This window comes from Cricetulus griseus, assembly GCF_003668045.3.
Source record: "Cricetulus griseus strain 17A/GY chromosome 1 unlocalized genomic scaffold, alternate assembly CriGri-PICRH-1.0 chr1_1, whole genome shotgun sequence".
Classification (NCBI taxonomy): domain Eukaryota; kingdom Metazoa; phylum Chordata; class Mammalia; order Rodentia; family Cricetidae; genus Cricetulus; species Cricetulus griseus.
In genome coordinates, this window is record NW_023276807.1 from 153,048,927 (window position 1) to 153,069,745 (window position 20,819).

A 20,819-nucleotide genomic window follows, 5' to 3' on the forward strand; every position below is an offset into this window, starting at 1 on the left:
AAATAGACCTTTATGATTTTAAACATTTACCATCATTTAAAGATATATAGCAATTTAGAAATATGACATTTAGTATAGTTTAATTTAAGTTGCATATAGAGCTAGATAAGTATAAAGTTAAATTACAGGTACAGAGACAAGCAGCATTGGATAACAGTAAAGGGGAACTAGAATGCAATCTCTGATCCGTACATTGTAGCAAACAGACAGGAGATTTAAAGAGAGAGTGTAGATTTAAACAGAGGGCCCTGGAAAGGCATAGTATTTAGTAAACAAGCCATGAACAACAGAGCCAGTGAAAGAAGAAAAAGACAAAAAATAAAATAAGAAGAAAAAGACAAAAAAATAAAAAGCAAAAGGATCTGGCTGGCAGACAGGTTTGCTGGCAAAGGACGCTGGAGTTGGGCGTGCCTACAGGTAGGTCACATGACCAAAATGGCGGGGACCGTAAGCCGATTTTGTCTGTTTACCTGCTTGTTGGATGAAACCAGAAAGGTTCCTCTATGTATTTCTCATGGGTGAGGCAAGTGGAAAACCGGCAAAAAGCTCCTCTCCGGATGCATATCTGCCCGTGGGAGTTGCCAGGGGCCTGGCCCCGAAGAGGACACAGCTGTCCCGAAACCGAAAAAGGACCCAGCGGTCCAAACTGAAAAAGCAAAAAAGCACCGCTCCTGGAGCGGGATCCCATGCCTGACCTTCAGGAAATGCACCCAACAAGTGAAAGAAGAAATAAAAAGCAAGATGTCAGGTGGCAGTGCTTGCTCGTGTAAGTCATTGAATTGAGTGGGCAGGCCTAAGCTAGGTCACCTGGTTATGACCAAGATGGCGGCCCCCAGGTTAGCCCACGTGGTTGAGATGGCGACCCCTGACCCCCGTAAGCACATTCTCAATTGCCAGAAAAGTTTCAAACCTCATTCATGTGGAAAAATGAAAACCAGCAAACAAACAAAAAAACTCTTAGAGCGTCTCAAGCAGACATTGCCAACCAATAAGAAACACAGTCAGAGAAAGAACAAACAGAACAATGAGGGACATTCCCAGGTGAAAGAAAGTTCCCACTGAGAGGCAGAACTCCGCTCATTTACCTACTCGCTGGCAGTAACCGAAAGATCCCATAAAAATGTATTTCCCGTGGGCAAGGCCAAAAACTGGCACAGATTGCCCTGTCTGAGAGTACCCAGCCCGAAACCGAAAAATGGACCCAGAGTGAACAATGTTGGGTCTGCCCCATGGGAACAGTTTTGGGTGTCTTACCGGATTGTAGCGAATAGGCAGATCAGTGAGTTCCAGAAATACTTAGTTGGAAAAGCTCCAAGTTGAATTCCGGCATCTCAGGCTGCTGCAGGCAGGAGTACCAGGAAAAGCGGAGGTGGAAGTGGGTTGTAAGGGTACCCTTGCCTAACACGCGCCCACCAGCAGGTCTCGGGAGAAGGTATAAGGGCAGAGCCTTTCCACGTCCGGGCGCCAAAATGTTATTGTTTTGTTTAAAAAGAAGAAAAGAGAAATGCTGAGACATGAGACATAAGACTATAAGTTTATTATAAGCCCGGTAGAATGGGGAGACTAAGAAGAGAAACAGGGTAAATGGCTGACTGCAATGGCCGGTCGCCATAGAGAGACAGAGCGCACAGAGCTCAGGACAGAGGAACAGAGGAACAGAGAGCGTAAATGGGCATGGGCCTATCTTTAAAGGGGTCCTCTGCACCTGCGTGCAGACTTAGTTCCCATGGAACCTTGGGCTGACCAGGGTATTGCCTGTTCAACCAGGTAACAGGGGCAGGCCAGCATAATGCCTGAACCTTTCAGGAATATTCTTGGTTGCCTCAGCCAGGAATGAAAAATATAATGAGCCTTCACTACCTGAAAGCATGAAAAAGAAAGCAAAACCCTTAGAATTTACACACTGTGCTTGGGTCAGGGGAGGAGCTTGGAGGGTAAGCAAGTGAAATCAGTCAAACCAGTCCCTTATATTTTGAGTCACTAATACATTATCTTTTACTTTTTTTTAATTTTCAGGGACAAATCTCTGAAACCTCTTCCTCCTAAAACACTGATTCATACACCTACATCCCTTCTAACAAATCAAAGTTTTACTTAGTGTTCTCTTCTCAAGAGTTTGTTTCTATTGTGACCTGACTGTGGACCACATCAGGTGTAACAGTAGAGACAAATAACAACTGTAGTGGCTTGAAACTGGAACTTCTTTACTTTTACTAACAAATCTCTTGCAAACATTAAACTTTTGCCTCATTTTCTTTAATTTCTCTGGACCCTATCTATAGCAGCCAAAGCTATACACTGTTATATTTTGGCTTAACTCACCTAATTATTATGTCTTCATTGCCTTACCACGTATGTATCATACATGATATCACACCATTTACCACTAATCTTAAAGTAGCCCCTTATTTTCTGAAGAAAGAAACACCCAAAATGCTGGCCAACATCATTCTCCAAGCTACTTGTTGCTGTAGAGGTGGCCTCTCCAAGATGCCCTGACTTAGGTAACAGTGGAAATTTTGACATTAAAACCAGCAGGGATTTCTGATTGCATTCTCAGCCATGCTATTTATGATGCTGTCCACCTTCTTACTTTTTATCACCTTTGTATTGTACGCCCAAATGCCCCCAAATATGGTCTTTTCTTGTACTTTAATACCAGTCAACACACCAGTACGTTTTTAAATAATCAAAGGCAATCAGAAAAAAAGAGTTTGTATCTACTAAACACAGTATAGTACAAGGAGAAAGCTGAATGGATTGCACTTCTCTTGGTTATATGACTTTCTCCCAACCCTCAAACTTTATTTCTTCTCTACAGAAATATGTAATTAACTAAAAGAAAAATAAGTATAATTCAATTACACAAGAAAACTACAGGTGGCATGTAATCTCAACACTAGAAGAGTTGAGGCAAGAAATTCTACATGAGTTTGAGGACAGTGTGAGCTACATGATACAGTCCAGAGAACCAGGGCTTCATTGCAAGACTCTGACTCAACAAACAAAAGAAGAAAAGAAAAAACAGAGAGATCAAAAATGTAGCTTCCACACTATAAAATCTGCTTTTTGTATTAGTAAAACCACCTCTTGGAAAAACTTGAACACAAAGTGTTCATTATTCTCTCTAAATTTTGATTTTTGTTGTATTAACATCCTTTGAACATTCCAGGTTCTCAAAAAAAAAAAAAAAAAACAAAACTTAAGATGCAAGTTACGAAGTCTTTAGCACTCTTGTCCTAATGTGTTAATGTTAAATGTGTTTAGTTTGGCTTTCACAAACACATATAATTAAAAAGGAATCTTCACTAACAGTGTTTTTTTTCACTGCAAATTTACTTCTCAATCCCTTGTCTCTTATCTTCTCTGTGCTCCTGAGTGCTGTCAAGGTCGCTAATGACCCTGTCATGAGGATTGTATGAGTGTTTCTAGGACTTGTCTTACTGATCTCTCATTGGCTTGATTTAATCCTCAATCCACTACTCTTTATTCTGAGGACAGCCTCCCAAGTAGATCTCAAATATGCACTAGCACAGGAAGGCTTTGTAACACAGTTATAAATACCTACTTCCCCCTTTCTATAATTGGTTTATTTTCTCTTCTGTGTTCCATAAGGAGAAACTTCTATGTAGCCACAGCCCAGGAAATTCAGCCAAACAAATTACAATTTAGGCTCATCAAGGATTTCAGTTCTCTGCCCTTTGAGAAAATATTTTCAACTGTTTTCACTGGATACTGACAGGACACTACACTTGTAGTAAAATGTACATACTTGGGGTAAGATTACTGCATATTTTTCTTCCTTATACTAATATGTAATTTTTCTTACAACACCCATAGATGCAGTCACTTCATTGTAGTCACTTGGGATACCAATATTTTCATTCCATTCGTATAACATGGTGCACCTCAAAGTTTTGGCTGCCAAATCAAACAGAGACCATCTTTGGGTGTACCAACCTTCTTCATATGGTTATTTTTCTACCTTACTTCAGGGCTGACAACAGCATGTTCAGAGAGAAGGTCCAATGCAGTCCAATAGCCCTCTCTCTGTGTGAACGAGTGAGGCTCTTTCCTGGCTCTATCACTAAAAACATCGACTTAAGTATCATTGCCAGACAGAGTGTGCCAAGAATTCTCTGCCTCTGCTCCCATTCCAGCAGTCCAAATTCAACAACCCTCCACAGTTTCCCAGCTTAACTGTCATCTCCCAGGTAGCTACAGCCTATCTGATACACAAAAGAGGTGACAATATATTAACAAAGTAATAATGGCCTCTCTCTGGTATTCCTCCCCCAACCCTCTCTCTCTCTCTGCCCTCCTCTCTCTGTCTCTCTATATCTCATTTCTGTCTTTCTGTCTTTTTCATTGTCTGGCTGTCTCTGGCTGGCTGGCTGTCTCTCGGTCTCCTCTCTCAAACCTTTTGCCAATTTAGAAAATCATACATTCTCAGTCTTCCAGTGTAGACTCTGGAAGCCTGACTTTAGTTATCCTTGAGTCATTTTACTTATCAGTGGAGATTTTCTCCAAGAAAATAATATTTTTTCTACACTACAAGTAAAATAAGATAATTGAACATTTGGGGGGGAATATCGCTTTGTCCTGATTCTCTTATTACTATTCCAGCTCTGAACTAAACAACTTTTTCAACAGAGTAGAAACAAGTTTTCAAAACAGAAATCACTAGGCTGTGAAATTATTCTGGAAGCTGCCGTCCTGTGAGAGATGGACCACAGAATGTTTTCAAAAGGAAGTAAAACTAAATGAGCTGTGTTTTTCTCAAAGAAATGAGCAATTCACGAGGCCAAAGAGACAGGACTGTGGTCTTCAGGTCTTAAACAAAGAAAAAGTTGTTCCTCGCTGACAAATGCAACAGAAAACATAATGTCAGAAAATCCTCTACAACCTCCAAATGTGTTATTAAATTTCATAAATAAAAAGGAATATTTACCTAAAATATACTTAAGAAATGTGCTGTCTCATGTCAATCCCTGCAGCCTCTGTGGGGACTCTATTATTATCAGTGGTTCTTCCCAGAAAATGGAAGCAAAGCACCCAGTGGGATTCCAGAAATGTCTGAAAGTCAGCCTTCACACAGAAGAACTGAGGACAGGGTAGCAGAGCAGGGGAAACAATACCACTTCAAACCAATGAGCGGTAGATTCAGCGTACTTTGAAACTCAGTTCAAAGATTTCTTTCCCTTAGTTTATACGAGGGGATCAGCTCCACAGATAATTTATTACTTTCATTATAACCCTGAGATTTTCTAAAACATTCCACACCCTTGAGGTTACTAATGTAGACAAGATCGATCATCTAAGCTTGTTCTTTCTTTGGCTAATTTACACTGAGGTTCTCCCTACCTGGCAAACTGTTCTTGAACTCAATAATCAAACATTATTGAAAACTTCCCAGTCTGTGTTGTCATCGTTGAAGTGTTCAGTAATACCAGAAATAATTACAAATCCTCTAAAGCTGACTTTGGGGTCTACAGGCTCACAATTCTGTCTCCTCTGATATGTGCCCACTCTTTTCATATTCCTGGGCTTCTGTGTCTTGTCACTGGATGTAAAAGTGACCTTTCACAAAGCATCATATCTACACATCTGTAGATATGATGTAACCTCCCGAGATCCTAAATGCATTAACGAGATCCTTAGCATTAACGCAAATGTTTGAAAGTTTGGTTTTCAATGATGGATAGCACTTATTCATACTCAAATCTTTAGTATCAAAATCTGCAGCATTGTGATAAAAGATCTACTGAAAACTAAACTGTGTTCCTCCGAGGAACACTCCTGCATCGCTGAGCAGGTGATAAATAGAAAAGATAGATGGTGAAAAATACTGACCTTTGACTTTATCAAACCATCTAAATAACTGGTAAAAGTACAGTTCAGTTTTGCCTGTGGTCAAGCTCGTTCGGTTCTGCCACACTGACAATGCTACTGCCCCCGAGGGAGCTTGAGGAAGTACGGCTCAGGTTGGCTTGGCTTGGCTTGGCTTCTGACTTTCCATTCTGGCTTTGTTTCCTTTGGCTTTCTCTCACTGGCAGACAGTGTGCCCTGCTCTTATTTATGAGTGCCTTTATTGATTTCTCTTGTCACATCTAATTTCCTTGCACTAGATACTATAATGCCTGGAATCTGTCTTCTATGAATCTGCTCCGTGTTTTCTTCAACATTATTTGTCCATGCCCTTTGCAACAGAAATCCTACTGTTTGCCCAGTCCTTGAGAGATTGGGGCATGTGCTCTGAGGTATACTACATTTCATTAAGTAAAATCCAAACAAATGGCATATCTCCATTAGGTAAGCTTTCAAAATTAGATTTCAATAGAGACAGCGCTCTTCCTGATTGTTTGTTTTTTTCTGATTTTACACATTTCCTACACTTTATGCCTTACAGAAAATATACAGAGACATTTTCCATGACCCACAAGTTCCATGACCACAAATCATAACTTTTCCAATTTCTTCAATGCATATAATTGACTGAGATGAAGCAGATCTTCAGTTATTAGGATTTGGGGTCAGGATTATATATCTGAACAAGTTAGTAATGCCTCACGAAAATATGAAGTTTGCTTTTTTGTAAGAAAAAAAAAAAGAACATTAACGAAGTTAACAAAATACGAAATACACAGCTGGTGGCGAGAGCGCCCTCGTGTGGTAGAGAGCACGCCAGGCAATGCACCAGTGAGCTATAGCCTAGGGAGTTTGAATGAGCTGATATTTAACCAGCTTTGGAGCTAACAGCTGCACATCATAGGAACTCACTGTACCCATTTCAGCCTGTAAAACTGACTTAGCTCCTTAAAATTCATCTCATTACAATTCTAAGTTGCTGCACACATCATTGATGGCAGGCACTTATGTACGATAAAATTCAACTTCTTTTCCATTAGCCACATAAACACTTACACAAAACATCCAAAGACCAGACTCACCAAGATACAGAAAGGCACATTTGTTGAGTCTCAACATCCATACATTATTTTCTTCAAATAAAGTATTTCTGTATGAGAGGCTTGATTTTTGAAATCAGATAATGAGAAAAAAATGTTAGAGGACTTGGCCGGGTCGGGAGGGGGGGGGGGGAGGGTTGTCAGTAACTAAAGAGAACAGCCATAAAAATCACTGCTGGATATTGATCCCCTAACATTTAAGCATACTAAGAAGTAAGAACCTGAGAAGAATGCATTGCAAGTGAGCATGATTAATGATAATTATGGAAGGGTCTTCTTAAAGAGGACTCTCTGTACTTCAGATAGTATATAAAGTACTTCCTGGGTTGCGTTTTTTAAATTCTCACAGTAATTCCAAAAATCAAATGGTACTATCATAGTTAGTAGTTATAATTAAAGATGGGAAAAATAAGGTCTCAGGGGAGCAGTTTCTCACCAGAAATAGAGGTATAATATTTCAGAGCAAGGATGCCAATGCCAATAACTGCCCTCACTGGAAAGATTCTAGGATGAAACCTCAGTAAGAATAAAGGAAAAAATTGACTGGAGTATAAGAAGGGTTAAGAACAGAGGAATCTGAAAACTTACAGAGATTCATGATTCAAATGTATTTGTGTTCTCTCTCTCTCTCTCTCTCTCTCTCTCTCTCTCTCTCTCTCTCTCTCTCCAACTTTTTCATTCAGTTTTTGTCACCAGGTGTATATGACTGTATAAGCAAACATCAGAGTTAGCTAAATAGCTAAACAGATATCACAATCTTGTGAAAACAATTTCCTTCAAGATACCAGATGACTTCTTGACCATAGAGATTTAAGTAGCAAAATAGAAAAATAGAATATAGCTGGGACCTGTACTCTTAGCAAAACATAAATTGCACTGGCTTTTCATTTGCTTGCTTGAGTGTGTTTGTAACACTTCTTCCAGAATAATCACGAAAAACTGTAACTCAGGCACTAATCACTAAGAAGTACTAGGCTGTGACAAACTACCTGAAATCTCACCAATTTAAACTATATTTGTGTCTCCTGTCTCCCTTTCCCTGCATGGCAGATCTCCTTTAAGCTATACTAAACATTTTTTTGTTTCCTTTTTTTTCCACCTGGGGAATCCAGACAGAAGAGCTGAAGCTGATGCTTAGTTATTATCTGGAACATTGCCAATGGCCACCACGAAAAGAAAACAGTATATTATCTTAAAGCTTCTGGCCAAATGTAACATATATTTCTCACTTATATTTAGCTGATCAAAGCAAATCACCAAGTGTAAATGCTACAAACTAGACCATGAAATGTACCAGGCTGGGGAATGGCAAAACTTACTAGACATTACTAACAGGTGATGCATACATTGCATTGTTTAATTAATACATGCCAGTTGCCAACAGGGTGGAATTCAATCATATTTATTTGTCCAAAACATTCTTTGATGAAGTAACCCCTAACTACTGTCTCCACCTCTCCTCCTATTAATTTGCCACAAGTATCCTACATCCAAATTATCCTGAAATAGTAATGATCCCCAAACTTTCAAATTATCTCATGCCCAATGTATTTACACATAATATACATTGCTTAGGGAGTTCTTCCATTGTGCATCTGCCCGATGAGACCCTTCCCTGCCTCTATGTCCAAACTCCAGGGTTTTCTGCATTATAAAGTTTTATCAGACATCAAGATGGTTACATATATTTGTAATTCCAGCACTCAAGAGGCTATTGCAGGAGGATGGAAGTGTACAGGCTTTCTTGGAATATATAGAGAATCACAGGCAAATTTACACTTCTTAAGACATTAACACAAAAAGGCTCATAATAAATAAACAAATGAGGTTTATCATGTCACCATACCCCTAGTTTTATTAATCTTCATATAAAAAGTATCATATTCATCTGATCATAAGTAATTCTCTGAGTGAAAATTTTCTGGATTATTCTTAGTACTCAATAAATAATTTTGGTTGAAAAAAATCTGTCTTCATTTTAATAAGGGATACTATGATTTAGCAAAGGAGTAAAATAAATGGGACAAGAAGAGTATAGGGGTCTATACATACCATAGTATTGGTGATTTTTAATTGATCAAATTGATTTTATCTAGGTGACTTTTATTAAACATGGTGATTTATTTTTTTTTGCAGTGGAGACTCACATACAAACAAGTCACTTTAGAGACCTTTTTCAGCTCTTTCTATCTCATGTAGCCTTCTCCCTGTAAGATCAAGGAGTGTTAAGCTTCCTCTACATTGGCTTCATTAGGGTCATTATAGCAGTGAAAAACATTCCTTGCTTTCTGCAGACATCCTATAAATTTACAGTTTGTCCCACCTTATGGGGATGAGAATAGATGCAGGTTAATTAGAATTTGCCCAAAGTTTTATAGCTATTAGGAGCATGAAATGACACTTACACCTAAGCCATCATAAAGTGAACTCATGCTACTAAGTGGCTATCTACCAAAAATAAATTAGATAGAATAAAAATGTATCATATCACACATTACTGGGAGGCAATAGTATCCTAATGAACCACCACACTGCATTTCATCAGAGCCTTATCCTAACAATATTTTTATCCAGACAGGATTTCCATTTTACAAACATCAGTCTGAAGCACTTACACAGATGGAGGTTTGGAGCTCACAGTTTTGTACTTCTGAAACATCGACCATTTTGCCAGGTTTACCTCCCCTGGTCCAGAGGTTGCATGACAGTCTTTCAGAAACCCCAACCACCCCACCCATCAGACACGAATGCATCATTATGGAAGACATTCATTTGAATTACTTAGCATCTGTTTGACCTTTAGAGAAAAGAATAAGGCATTCAGCTTTTCGAAATTCTCCACTGAGAGTTTCTCAATATCACAAAGGAGCTGCCAGAGATTTCTTAAGAACATCCTCCTAAATTAACAGAATTAGTTCCAGACCAGATCTTAACAGCTCTTCCTCTCTGGACTCAACCTGTATCCACCTACCCATGCCAAGAGGAACTATCTGAAAACTCATCTAATCTTTCAATCTAAAGGTCATCTTCCTAAAGTATCCATAAAATGTACAATGAGGCACTACACTCCTATATTTCAAATCTCTACTCTTACATAAGTATATTTTATAGGCAGATATTAAAAGTGCCTTTCATTTTTTTAGTTAGAATAAAGATTTTTTTAATTTAACTTTCAGTGATATTCTGGGCTTAGAATTTTTGTGAAGTTCCTAAGCAAATCAAGTTGCTATTTCAACATGGAACCCTAATGGGCATGCTTTGCTGGGGAATTAACATGCCCACTCCTTCAAGTTTGTGTTCCACAGAACTAAAGATGAGTAATTGCTGGTGAGAGTACCTCAGCAGTCAGGCCTCCTCCTGCTATTCTTGCAACCAAACATCAACCTCACTGCCCCCACATAATTCCAAACCAGTTATTTCAGTCGCCTTGGTTTTTAAGCAAGGCCTTTCTGCCCAACCTAACACTTACTCAAAGCTCAGATTTAGGCATAACCCATCCTCAGACAGCTCATAAACCATTACACAATGTTTATTCATGCAACTCTTAGTCTTCTTTGTAGAGAGCAGTAATCCACTTAGCAAATCTTAAATGGTCACCCCTTTTCACTGATTTTTCTTAATTGGCTGAAAAAAAAAGTTTATACCTTTTTGGGTTAGATTCTATATGGTAGCACCTTTTAATGGTTTATTTACAAGGCTGTTTTTTTTTTTCTGTTTCTGTCTTGTGAATGAAATCAAGAGGTAACATTTTTCTAGGATATTGTAATCATAAAAGAGATGTTTTAGTAATAAGTTACCTGTGCTGTTTTAATGTTTTTGATTCTTACATCTGTATACAATAATAACAGAAGAAACGCATATTGATAGGAATGTGGTCTCACAGTCATTAGGTCTGTTCCAGAGGATCATCGCCGTTAGTAATAAAACTAGTGGCAGATTTTGGCAGATTCCACAGCAGGCGAGGGTGACTGAGGCGAGGGACAAACACGCCAGGCAGACAGAGCTTAAGTGAGAAGTTTTATTAGAAAGGGGGGAGAGAAAAGAGGTAAAGAAACACACAGAAAGAGAGGACAGAAAAGAAGAGGGAGGCAGGGATAGTCTGTCTGCCCCGGAACAGAGAGCGTTTAAGTGGGACGGGGGTCTTTCTTTTAAAGGGGTCCTTTGCACCTGGGCTGACCAGAGTACTGCCTGAGTGCATTCTACCAGGGGACAGGGCAGGCCAGCATAATGCCTGAATCTTTACCATTGCTCCCGGCACACATGGTTTAATGTGGTTGTTGTCTAAAAGAGTATTCTGGGGTGATATTTCAGTTCATATTCTGACACTGGACCTCATCCACATCTCCCAGTAAGACTGTTTAATCCTAAAGAGCCTTATGTTCCTCACTTGAAAATGAGAGCATTAAAATCACATCTAAATATGTCTTAGGGCTGTAGTGAGAAATAATGCAATGGAACTGATTTATACAAATGAAACATTTGTATAGAACTTGACACGGTCTACATGTTAGATAAATGATGTGTTATTTATGTCTTAATTAGCATCATTATTCTGAAAAAGGTTCCAAGTGTGAAGACAATGCAGGCAATTGTCTGTATCCCAGGGATCCAAGTCTACATATGGGAGAACAGAGCACAAGAAAGCCAAAATACTCTTGAAAACAAAGCATACACATTTGAAATTCTTAATGTCTCCATGTAGTCATAAATATGACAGCAAAAAAATAAGGAACTATCTTTGGGAATAATGTCATAAAGCACAAGAACTTCTTATTGAATGAGAATATAAATTGGTACAACTTATAATAAGTCTGCTTACTGGTGTAACAGATGTTCGTGAATCCTGGTGCTTCCAAAGCTATTGTTCCTTTCTAAAAGCATTCTAAGAGAAGGAAGTTGTCTGTGTAATGGCTTATTAGTTCTTGGCTTTGGTTGCTTCCAGTAATCGTTATTGCAGGTAGAAAAGCTCCTTGGAAAAGGCATAGAGAAATATCACGCTTCTTAGCTAAGATATAATCTGAACAATAAGCACTATTCCTAGTGACCTTCATGTTTAGTAATCTCAACAAAGTACACTGATGACTGGAATAATCCTGGATGCATTTCCTTACAACAGATACAAACTGCTTAAGGCTGTTGAAGAAGCAAAAATAAATTACCTCCTTAGTGGTTATATCTTAGAAAATTCTCTGAGAACCTAAGATTAGTCATAGAAAATTCGTAGGTTAGAAGATATTGATTAAAGGAGTATTTGTGGGGGATTGTGGCATGCAAGAGATCTGGAGAATTTTCACCAAATCCTCAGAGGAAATTTTAGTCATTCTAAGAGTACAGCTCCTGGTAAAGCCAGCCACTCTCCAATGGAAGATATCCATCTAAGAATATCTTGTCACCATGAACTGGTTTTAAAGGATTTAAAAATTAAAGGACATAAAGTTTGGTGTGTAGAAGGGGTATGTCTTGGAGGAGTTGGAGGATAGGTAAATGTGATCCAAACATCTTGTAGGAAACTCTCAAAGTACAAATAAAAAAACAAGTATTAATTAACAGAATCAAAAATGCTTGAGAAAACTACTCAGTGTTTTGGTCTCAAGTAAATACAAAGTCTATGATGTTGAAACAAGTACTAAGTTTGCAAACAGTTCAAATTTGAATTCTCATGTAGAAGAAATAGACCACATTTAGCAAACTGACCTCTTAGAATGTGTTTGCTTATCAATATAATGATGATAACCATGCTTTGCAGGAGCATAGAGGGATCCAATAAGAAAACACATTCATACCACCTAGCCAAGAACCTGGAACTTGGCACTCACATTGTTCACGGTGCACCCTATAAAGTACTATGGCAACAACAAACCCTGTTATTGGTTGACTGAAGAGTTCTCTAGCTTATGAAGGCGATGAAGGGCCAGACCTTCTGTTACTATCTGTTCAGATTCAGCAGTGAATAGCCCATTGTCAAACAATAACTTGAAATTCAACTTGGTAGAAATAGTAGTATTAAAAAATAATTAGAGTTGCTTCAAATTGGGTCCCTTTTATTGTTTTGTTATTGTTTGTTTTGTTTTCTGTTTGGGGAGTTTTGAGTATCTGGGGTATTTATTTATACTCATTTATGTAGGTCAGAGACTTGGTTCACCAGCACACCATTCCCTAAGGAAAGGATAGAATTGAAGGGATAAGGGCTTCTAAAAGGGAGTGGAATCTTCATAATAACACCACAAAATTAATATTTTATATTTATATCAAGTTTTTTAATGAAAGAATTAAAGCTTACATATCCTTATAATAGAGTCTGTCACTAACTCAGTAGACTGTGGGTGCTCTGTAATACCACACTGGGCTTTTGCATTCCATTTTTCTTCTCCCTACCAAGTGTAAAGCAACTCATCTCAGGATGCTATAAAACTAATTAACCCCTCATTCATTCAACAAATAAGTATTCTGTGTCTACATTGAGGCCCTAATGATGCTCAAAGTATTTGAAACCTACTGGCTAACATAACACCTACTGCTTAATCGGACCCTCAAGACATTAGCTATCTCAACCCTAAATGGCTTGGTCCATTTTACAATAAGGAAAACAATGTCTCAGGTAGAGAAACATTTAAAACTCGCTCATAATTCAAGAGCTTGCAGCTGAAAGAGTTAAGAATTATCACCAGGCAGAATGACTCCAGAGACCACACTCCTAAGCCCCAGATCATACAGGCTGTCTTCAAGATGAGCACAAGCTAAACATTTGGAACAGACAATTGCAGTAAACAGGGAGGTTTTGGGAAGGCTTGTATTGTTCCTAATTTGATACTCCACAGCTAAAATGCCTGCAGGACACTACAAGATGATCAGGTGCTTCTTTTCACCAAGAGAAATCACTTTCTCTCTGTCTTTGGTGAAGCTTGGCATTTTTTTTTCTTGGTTAGAAATGCATTACAACAGTGTGATAGGGGGAAGCTTTAAAAGCCACTTGGCAAAATCAAAATTCAGTAAAATTCTTCAATAATAGACTGTACATAAAAGTCCATAAAAGGCCTTAGGATTTTTTATTCCCAGTGTAGCATAGAATGTTGATTTTTATTTGGTACAAAGACTAGTTAACATTCTGAGGAAAAGAGGTTTTCATCACTAATTCCAGAGTACAAAATTATTCGAGTATGGATAACCAATGGGTAATGACTAAAATGTGGGTGAATATTCTCAAAGTTGGAGCAGGATGATAAACTGGTCTTCAGTAGGTTTACCCCCATTGTTCCCTAACCTCAGTTACCAGACAGACTTCGTTCCCAGCTCATTTCTCATAGCTGCACCTTGGTAACTTTATCCTACTTCTGATCCTTTTATCTGGCAATATCTCCCATGAATCTCTCTCTCTCTCTCTCTCTCTCTCTCTCTCTCTCTCTCTCTCTCTCTCTCTCTCTCATTCAGATTCAATATTCAAGTAGTAAAAAAAAAAAAACTGCCGAAGTACAGGAAAGTTTGGAAACACATAATTATAAATCTCCACTCCTTTTTCTAATGTAAGCACCAGAAATGATTTATTAATAGAGTTTATTGTAAAGAAAAAATAAACTGTATATACAGTTTTGGTGAAATCCACACAAACAGCTGTCCTGAACAAGGGGGAGCACATCGACCCCAGACTGCTGTCTGGGAGGCCAGTACAGGACTGATCCAGACCCCTGAACATGGATGTCAATTAGGAGGCCTCTGCACTCTAGGGGGTCCCCTGGTAGTGAATTAGTATTTTTCCCTGGTGTAAGAAGGGACTTTGAGAGCCCATCCCACGTTAAAGGATGCACTCTTGGCCTGGACACATGGGGAAGGGCCTAGGCCCAGCCCAGAATGATGTGGTGGACTTTGGGGAGCCCCCGTTGAGGGCCCTACCCAGCCTCAGGAGTGGAGGGTGATGGGATGGGGGTTAGGTCAGGGGTGGGGGAGGAGGGGTGGAGCTGAGGGGAAGGAGAGGGAGAAGGGATTGATATGTGAAACAAGCTTGTTCCTAATTTGAACTAATAAAAAAATTTAAAAAAGAATATAAGAAGCCACCTAAATTCTTATGATAAGTTATAATTTACCCATATGGCAAGATGAGTTTCTATAGAGAGAGCAATTATGATAAGCCATATAAATAATGTCTTGTTAGATATTTTATGACAATATTTGTGAGTGTTTTAATATTTAATTTCATTGTGTAAATGATGGGGGAAGTCCTTCTGTATATATGTTTCTCTTATTGGTGAATGAATAAAACACTGGCCAATAAAGGCAGGAAGATAGGGAGGGCTAGGAAATGAGGAGAATTCTGGGAAATGAAGGCAGACAGAGTCGTCATATAGAGCCTGGGAAGAGAGGACACACAAGGTGTTCCCCAGTAAGCCAAGACCACGTGGAAAAACATAGATGAATAGAAATGGGTTAATAATTAACACAGAGCTAGCCATTAAGAAGCCCACTGGCTGACAGTTTTATAATTAATATAAAAGTCTCTGTGTGTTCATTTGGGGCTTAAGAGGCAGCTGGGCCAAAAAATTCATCAAAATGTAAAATGTGTATAGAATTTATAGAACATCATTCAACTGCTCAACAAATATTTGTGACATGTGTAATAAGGAATAAGACAGTGAACAATACAGAAGTTCTGAACAAATGAAGTTGTGTACTACAAGTGAAAAATAAAGTATGAAAATTTGCTATTACTAATGCTAAAGATTAAAACACCAGAAAAATAAAATAATTAGATACATTAGTCATCAGTCAGTGGCATATGCTTTGCACAACGACTGGGCAGGACATTGAAGGAGCTGGAACCTTCCGACCGGACTACGGCGGCCGCTCCTGGCGCCCGACTCCTGTGCACTGCCTGTGCCTCTGTCACTTTCCCTGGCCTGGACCGCCCCTGGCTGCTGGTCTGTGGGGTTCACGTGGGAACTGCCATCCCTCAGTGGACCCCGAGCCAGGGCGTGCTCGCAGAGGCGGGGTGGCAGCAGCCGCTGAGTGTATCTGCATGCGCGTGGAGCAGCTCAGAAGATAACAGTCCACTTCAAGAACCGTGATAGCTAAACACTAACGACCAAGGGAAAAGTCGGTGACTCTCTGCTAGACGTTGAGGTTGAAAATATCTAGATATTGATGATTTTGGTGCTTGTGAGGGAACTTTGGCTTGCTCTACCTGTCACCTTATCTTTGAAGATCATATATATGAGAAGTTAGATGCCATCACTGATGAGGAGAATGACATGCTTGACCTGGCTTATGGACTAACAGACAGGTCACGGTTGGGCTGCCAAGTCTGTCTGACCAAAGCTATGGACAATATGACTGTTCATGTGCCTGAGGCAGTGGCAGATATCAGACAGTCTATTGACTAGAGCAAGAATTCCTAAGATACAATAAAAGAAAATATTTTCATGAAAAATAAATGGTGTGATACTCTACCTTAGGACAGTCTCACCAAAATTAAAAATAAACACCCATGTAATTGAAGAAAGATCAGGATTTGTTATTTTTCTTTGGTAGTTTTCTGAAAAATCTACTAATGAAGTAATTCATGGTCACAAAAACCTATTGACCTCATTGAGTTAAACCACAATTCATTTCTGAGAATATACAAACTCAGCCACTTTATTTATACTTTTCCAATTAGTTATAATTATTATGGTATGATGTGTTTTCCTCCCAAATTAGATATTTATTATTTATATGCCTTAGAAAGAATGCTAGAATACGAATCAAAAAAAAAATAGAATTCTAACCACAATTCTGGTACTTCAATTTTTTATTTTTATTTTTATTTTTATTTCACGCGTGTGGATGTTTTGCCTGTAGGTCTATGCAGCCCTTGACTGCCCTGATGTACACGGAACCTCTAAGATAGAGTTGGAATCTGTAGAACCACACTTAAAGACAGTTATAAATCATCATGTAGGTGCTAGGAATCCAACCCACATACTCTGTAAAAGTAGCCAGCACTCTATTTTACATGTCAATCCCAGGCCCCTCTCCATCCCCGCTTCCCCTGCCCCCTCCCCAACTAATGCCCATACCCTTTCTGCTCCCCAGGGAGGGTAAGGCCTTCCATAGGGGGTCTTCAAAGTGTGTCTTAGTCTTTGGGATAGGGCCTAGGCCAACCCCCTTGTGTCTAGGCTCAGGGAGTATCCCTCCATGTGGGATGGGCTCCTAAAATCCATTCCTGTGGTATCGATAAGTACTGATCCACTACAAGAGGCCCCATAGATTTCCAAGGTCTCCTCACTGACACCCACATTCAAGGGGTCTGGATCAGTCCCATGCTGGTTTCCCAGATATCAGTCTGGGGACCAAGAGCACTCCCTTGTTCAGGTCAGCTGTTTCTGTGGTTTTCAACAGCCTGCTCTGGACCCCTTTGCTCATCACTCCTCCCTCTCTTTTTTTTAACATTCTTTTTATTTATTTTTCACATCATTCACATTATGCGTCTTGATGCTATTCATTTACCTGCCCCTTTGCATCTGCCCTCTGCCCATGCACACCCACCCCCTCCATAAAACAAAATTTAAGAGAAAAAAAGGAAAGAAAAAATAAAAGTGGGGGAAATTAAAAATCTTGTCATGGAAGCTGCAGTGTGACACAGTGAGTCAGTGAGTCACACCATTAGCACTTTGCGCATTTATCTTTACTTGCAAGTGTTCTTTGCAAAGAGTCCTTGAGCTGGTTCTATGTTTCTGGTTTCTACTGCACTATCAATGCTGAACCCTCACTAGGACTCTTCTTGGAAATCCTATTGTTGCCCTGGGTTGTGGAGATTGTGCAGCTTCGTATCCGTGGGTCAGGTTCCTTCACACCCTGTTCTAGTAGGTCACAGATAGGATGGATGTTTGGGCAGCCCAAGTTATAAACCTGGGTCTGGGCCTGAGCAGCTGTAAGGTTGTTCTACCAGATGAGAAATGCGGACAGTTCTCCCACGTTTACAACTTCAGTCCTGGCTTACCCACACCTGGGTTAACAGGGTCGGGTCTATTGTGATGTTCTGGCAAAGCGTAGGGCCTGCTCTTCCAAGTGTTGCAGTTGACAGAGATGAGATGTTGATGGGCAAGAGCGGGTGGTGGGGTGGTGCATCATTCCCCTGTCCACATTACCATAAGACAAATGAGGACTGGGGACATCTCTCCCATATCTCTCTCAGGTTCAACTTTGGAGCAGGCTTCCCCCACACCTCCGCTAACAAGGTTGGCTCTATTGTGCTGCCCTGGTGAGGTGCAGGGCCTGATTGTCCCCAAGTGTTGCAGCTGACAGGGATCAGGGACAACTCTCCTGCTCTTTTGACCACAGTGTTGGCTCTCCCACCTTCCCCGGGCATTGATGGGCAGGGGGCAGTGTAGGGGGAGGATAAAATAAAACAAGAGAAAAAAAAGGAAAAACTAAAAGGAAAATTTCTTTACAGAAGTTGTAGTGTGACACAGTAAGCAGTAAACCCTTTAATCCAGATATCTTTACTTGCAAATGTCCATTGCAAAGAGTCCTTGGTCTGGTTCAGGGCTTCTGGTTTCTGCTACACTATTGATTCTGGGACCCTCACTGGAAATCCTCTTTGATGTCCTGCTGTTGCCCTGTGACTTGGTGATCCTGCATCTTTGGGTCTACAGGATATGTCCCTTCATGTGCTCTAGCAGATCATAGATGGGGTGGATATTTGGGAGGCTTGGGAAGTTGCAGGGTTGGTCAGCCTATCAGTTTTCTTTCCCCCATCCTCACCAACAGTGTGAGCTCTAAAACATTGCCCCAAGCTTGTTCATTCCTTGCAGCAATGAGCCAGAGGCAGTATTCCTGCTTTCACACCATCAGGGTATGTCAGCTCTCCAACACCTATACCATCAGAGCCAACTCTACTGTGTTGCCCAGGCTAGGTGCAGGGGCCACTCTCCTGTGTTCTGTAGTTGGTGACTGGCATGGACAGCTCTCCTGCTCTTATGACCTCAGTTCCAGCTCTCCCAGTCCTTACAGTGGTCATAAGCTGGAGTTTGTGGGAAGAGTGCATCTCTCCCCCACCCCCACCACCATATGGCAGATGAGAGGCAGAGCCAGATCTTCCGTGCTCATCTTCTGGGGTTGGTTCATCTGTAACCCTGTCAATATGGTCAGCTCTACTGTGATGCCAGGGAGGTGCACAGCTGTCTTTCCCAAGTGCTGATGCTGGTTAGGGGAGGGTTATCTCCTTCACCCACCACAGGTGATAGGCCAAGAGAGGGGAGAGCATCTTTCCCTTGCCCGCTCCACCACATGGCAGACAGGGGTCAGGCAGGGGTGGGATGTAGCCAGTGCTCTTAACTGCTGAACTCTCTGCAGCCTGTCAAACATTTTTGACAGTGAAAAAAATTTAATTTCCTTAGAGATTGAAACTATATGTCTTATCACTAATAACAAGGTTCCTTTGGTGCCTGGCTAAGACATGGGCTATCGAAGCTTCTTTCCAGTAACTACTTGTGCCACTGATTAAGTAATGAATGGAGACACTGGGCCTCCTGAACCTAATCTTTCTCCCTGACACAGGTAACTCATCTTCACTACATTGATATGTGTCACGAGTTCTGGGGGATTATAGTTCATGTATTGCAAAAATACTTTTATTTTAAGAAGTGTTAAAATTCAGACTTTTTCATAATCCACAGAACAATAGTCAACTTCACAACTGTATTCTGTGAGCCTCTTGACTGATTCTTCATGATAGTTATTAGGAGGATCAAAGATAACACACTGAAAGAACAAACTGAGTCACTTCAGTTATAACTTCACCAATACCTAATCCAACAGTCATAAGCACTAGGCAGTAGAATGTAGTTTTTGAATGAAGGTTTGTTTTGTGCTGGTGACTGAGTAAAAACAAAATAACGATATGACAGTATCTGTCTGGTTCTCTTCTTCATCTTGTGTTCTTGAACCTTAACCTATACTGAATGTCATTGCTCTGGATCTCTCCCATCTTTTTCCTCACCTAAATCAAGTAAACCATTTATTTAACAAAATGTAGTGAAATATTCTCTAGGCAAATGACACAGTTACAGAAAGGAGAATGTATATAACAGAGCTTAATAAGACAAACAGACACAGATAACATTCACACTGCAGTATGTAAACCAGGCCTTCCTCTCCCCTCAGGTGTATCATTGCTGACAAGGACACAGAGAGCTGGAAGCTCTCCTATTTTTTCCCAATATTAACCTACTATTGTTTTAAATTTTATAGTCACATGTGTGTGCCTGAGTTCATACATGTGCTTGTGGTGTTTGTGGAGGCCAGAAGAGAGTGTGAAGCCCCTGAAACTGCAGTCACAGGCAGCTTTGAGCCACCTAATGTGGGTGCAGAGAACGAAACCCAGGCCTTCTGTAAGAGCAGCAAATGCTGCTAACCATGAAGCCCTTAATCCAGCACCTTAAGTACTTTTCCTTAAGATATGCAACCAATGGAAAATTTAAACAAAGGAAAATAAAACAAACCCCTTGTTTAGTGCAAAGCCTTGGCAAGTTCCTGGCTCAGTAGTATGGTTAGCTGCTTGGGCCCAATGGGATGTAGTAGAAATTATCAAGTGGTTGATAACTTACAGTGTATTTTATTTAATTTGACAATACTCAAAAATAAACCAAAGTCTGTTCATTCATATACATCATTTGTAAGTGTGTTGTGTGTGCAGGCACATGAGTCAGAAAACATAAAATCTACCTACTTTTTCCACTCAATAATTGGCTGCATTTTTGAGACAAGAGTGATTATTACATTAAGTACTAAGTTTCAGTAAATTATCCATCATAACCTAGTACAGTCTAAATATCCATTCTTGGGATTTTTTTTTGAATCACAGAAAACAGTGGTAACTTC

The 20,819-nt window shown here is 40.0% G+C and overlaps 1 pseudogene; it reads left to right on the forward strand.

Annotated features, from left to right (window-relative positions):
* The first annotated feature begins 822 nt into the window (after window positions 1-822).
* LOC100755157 lies at window positions 823-16,354 on the forward strand (annotated as a pseudogene).
* The last annotated feature ends 4,465 nt before the right edge of the window (window positions 16,355-20,819 follow it).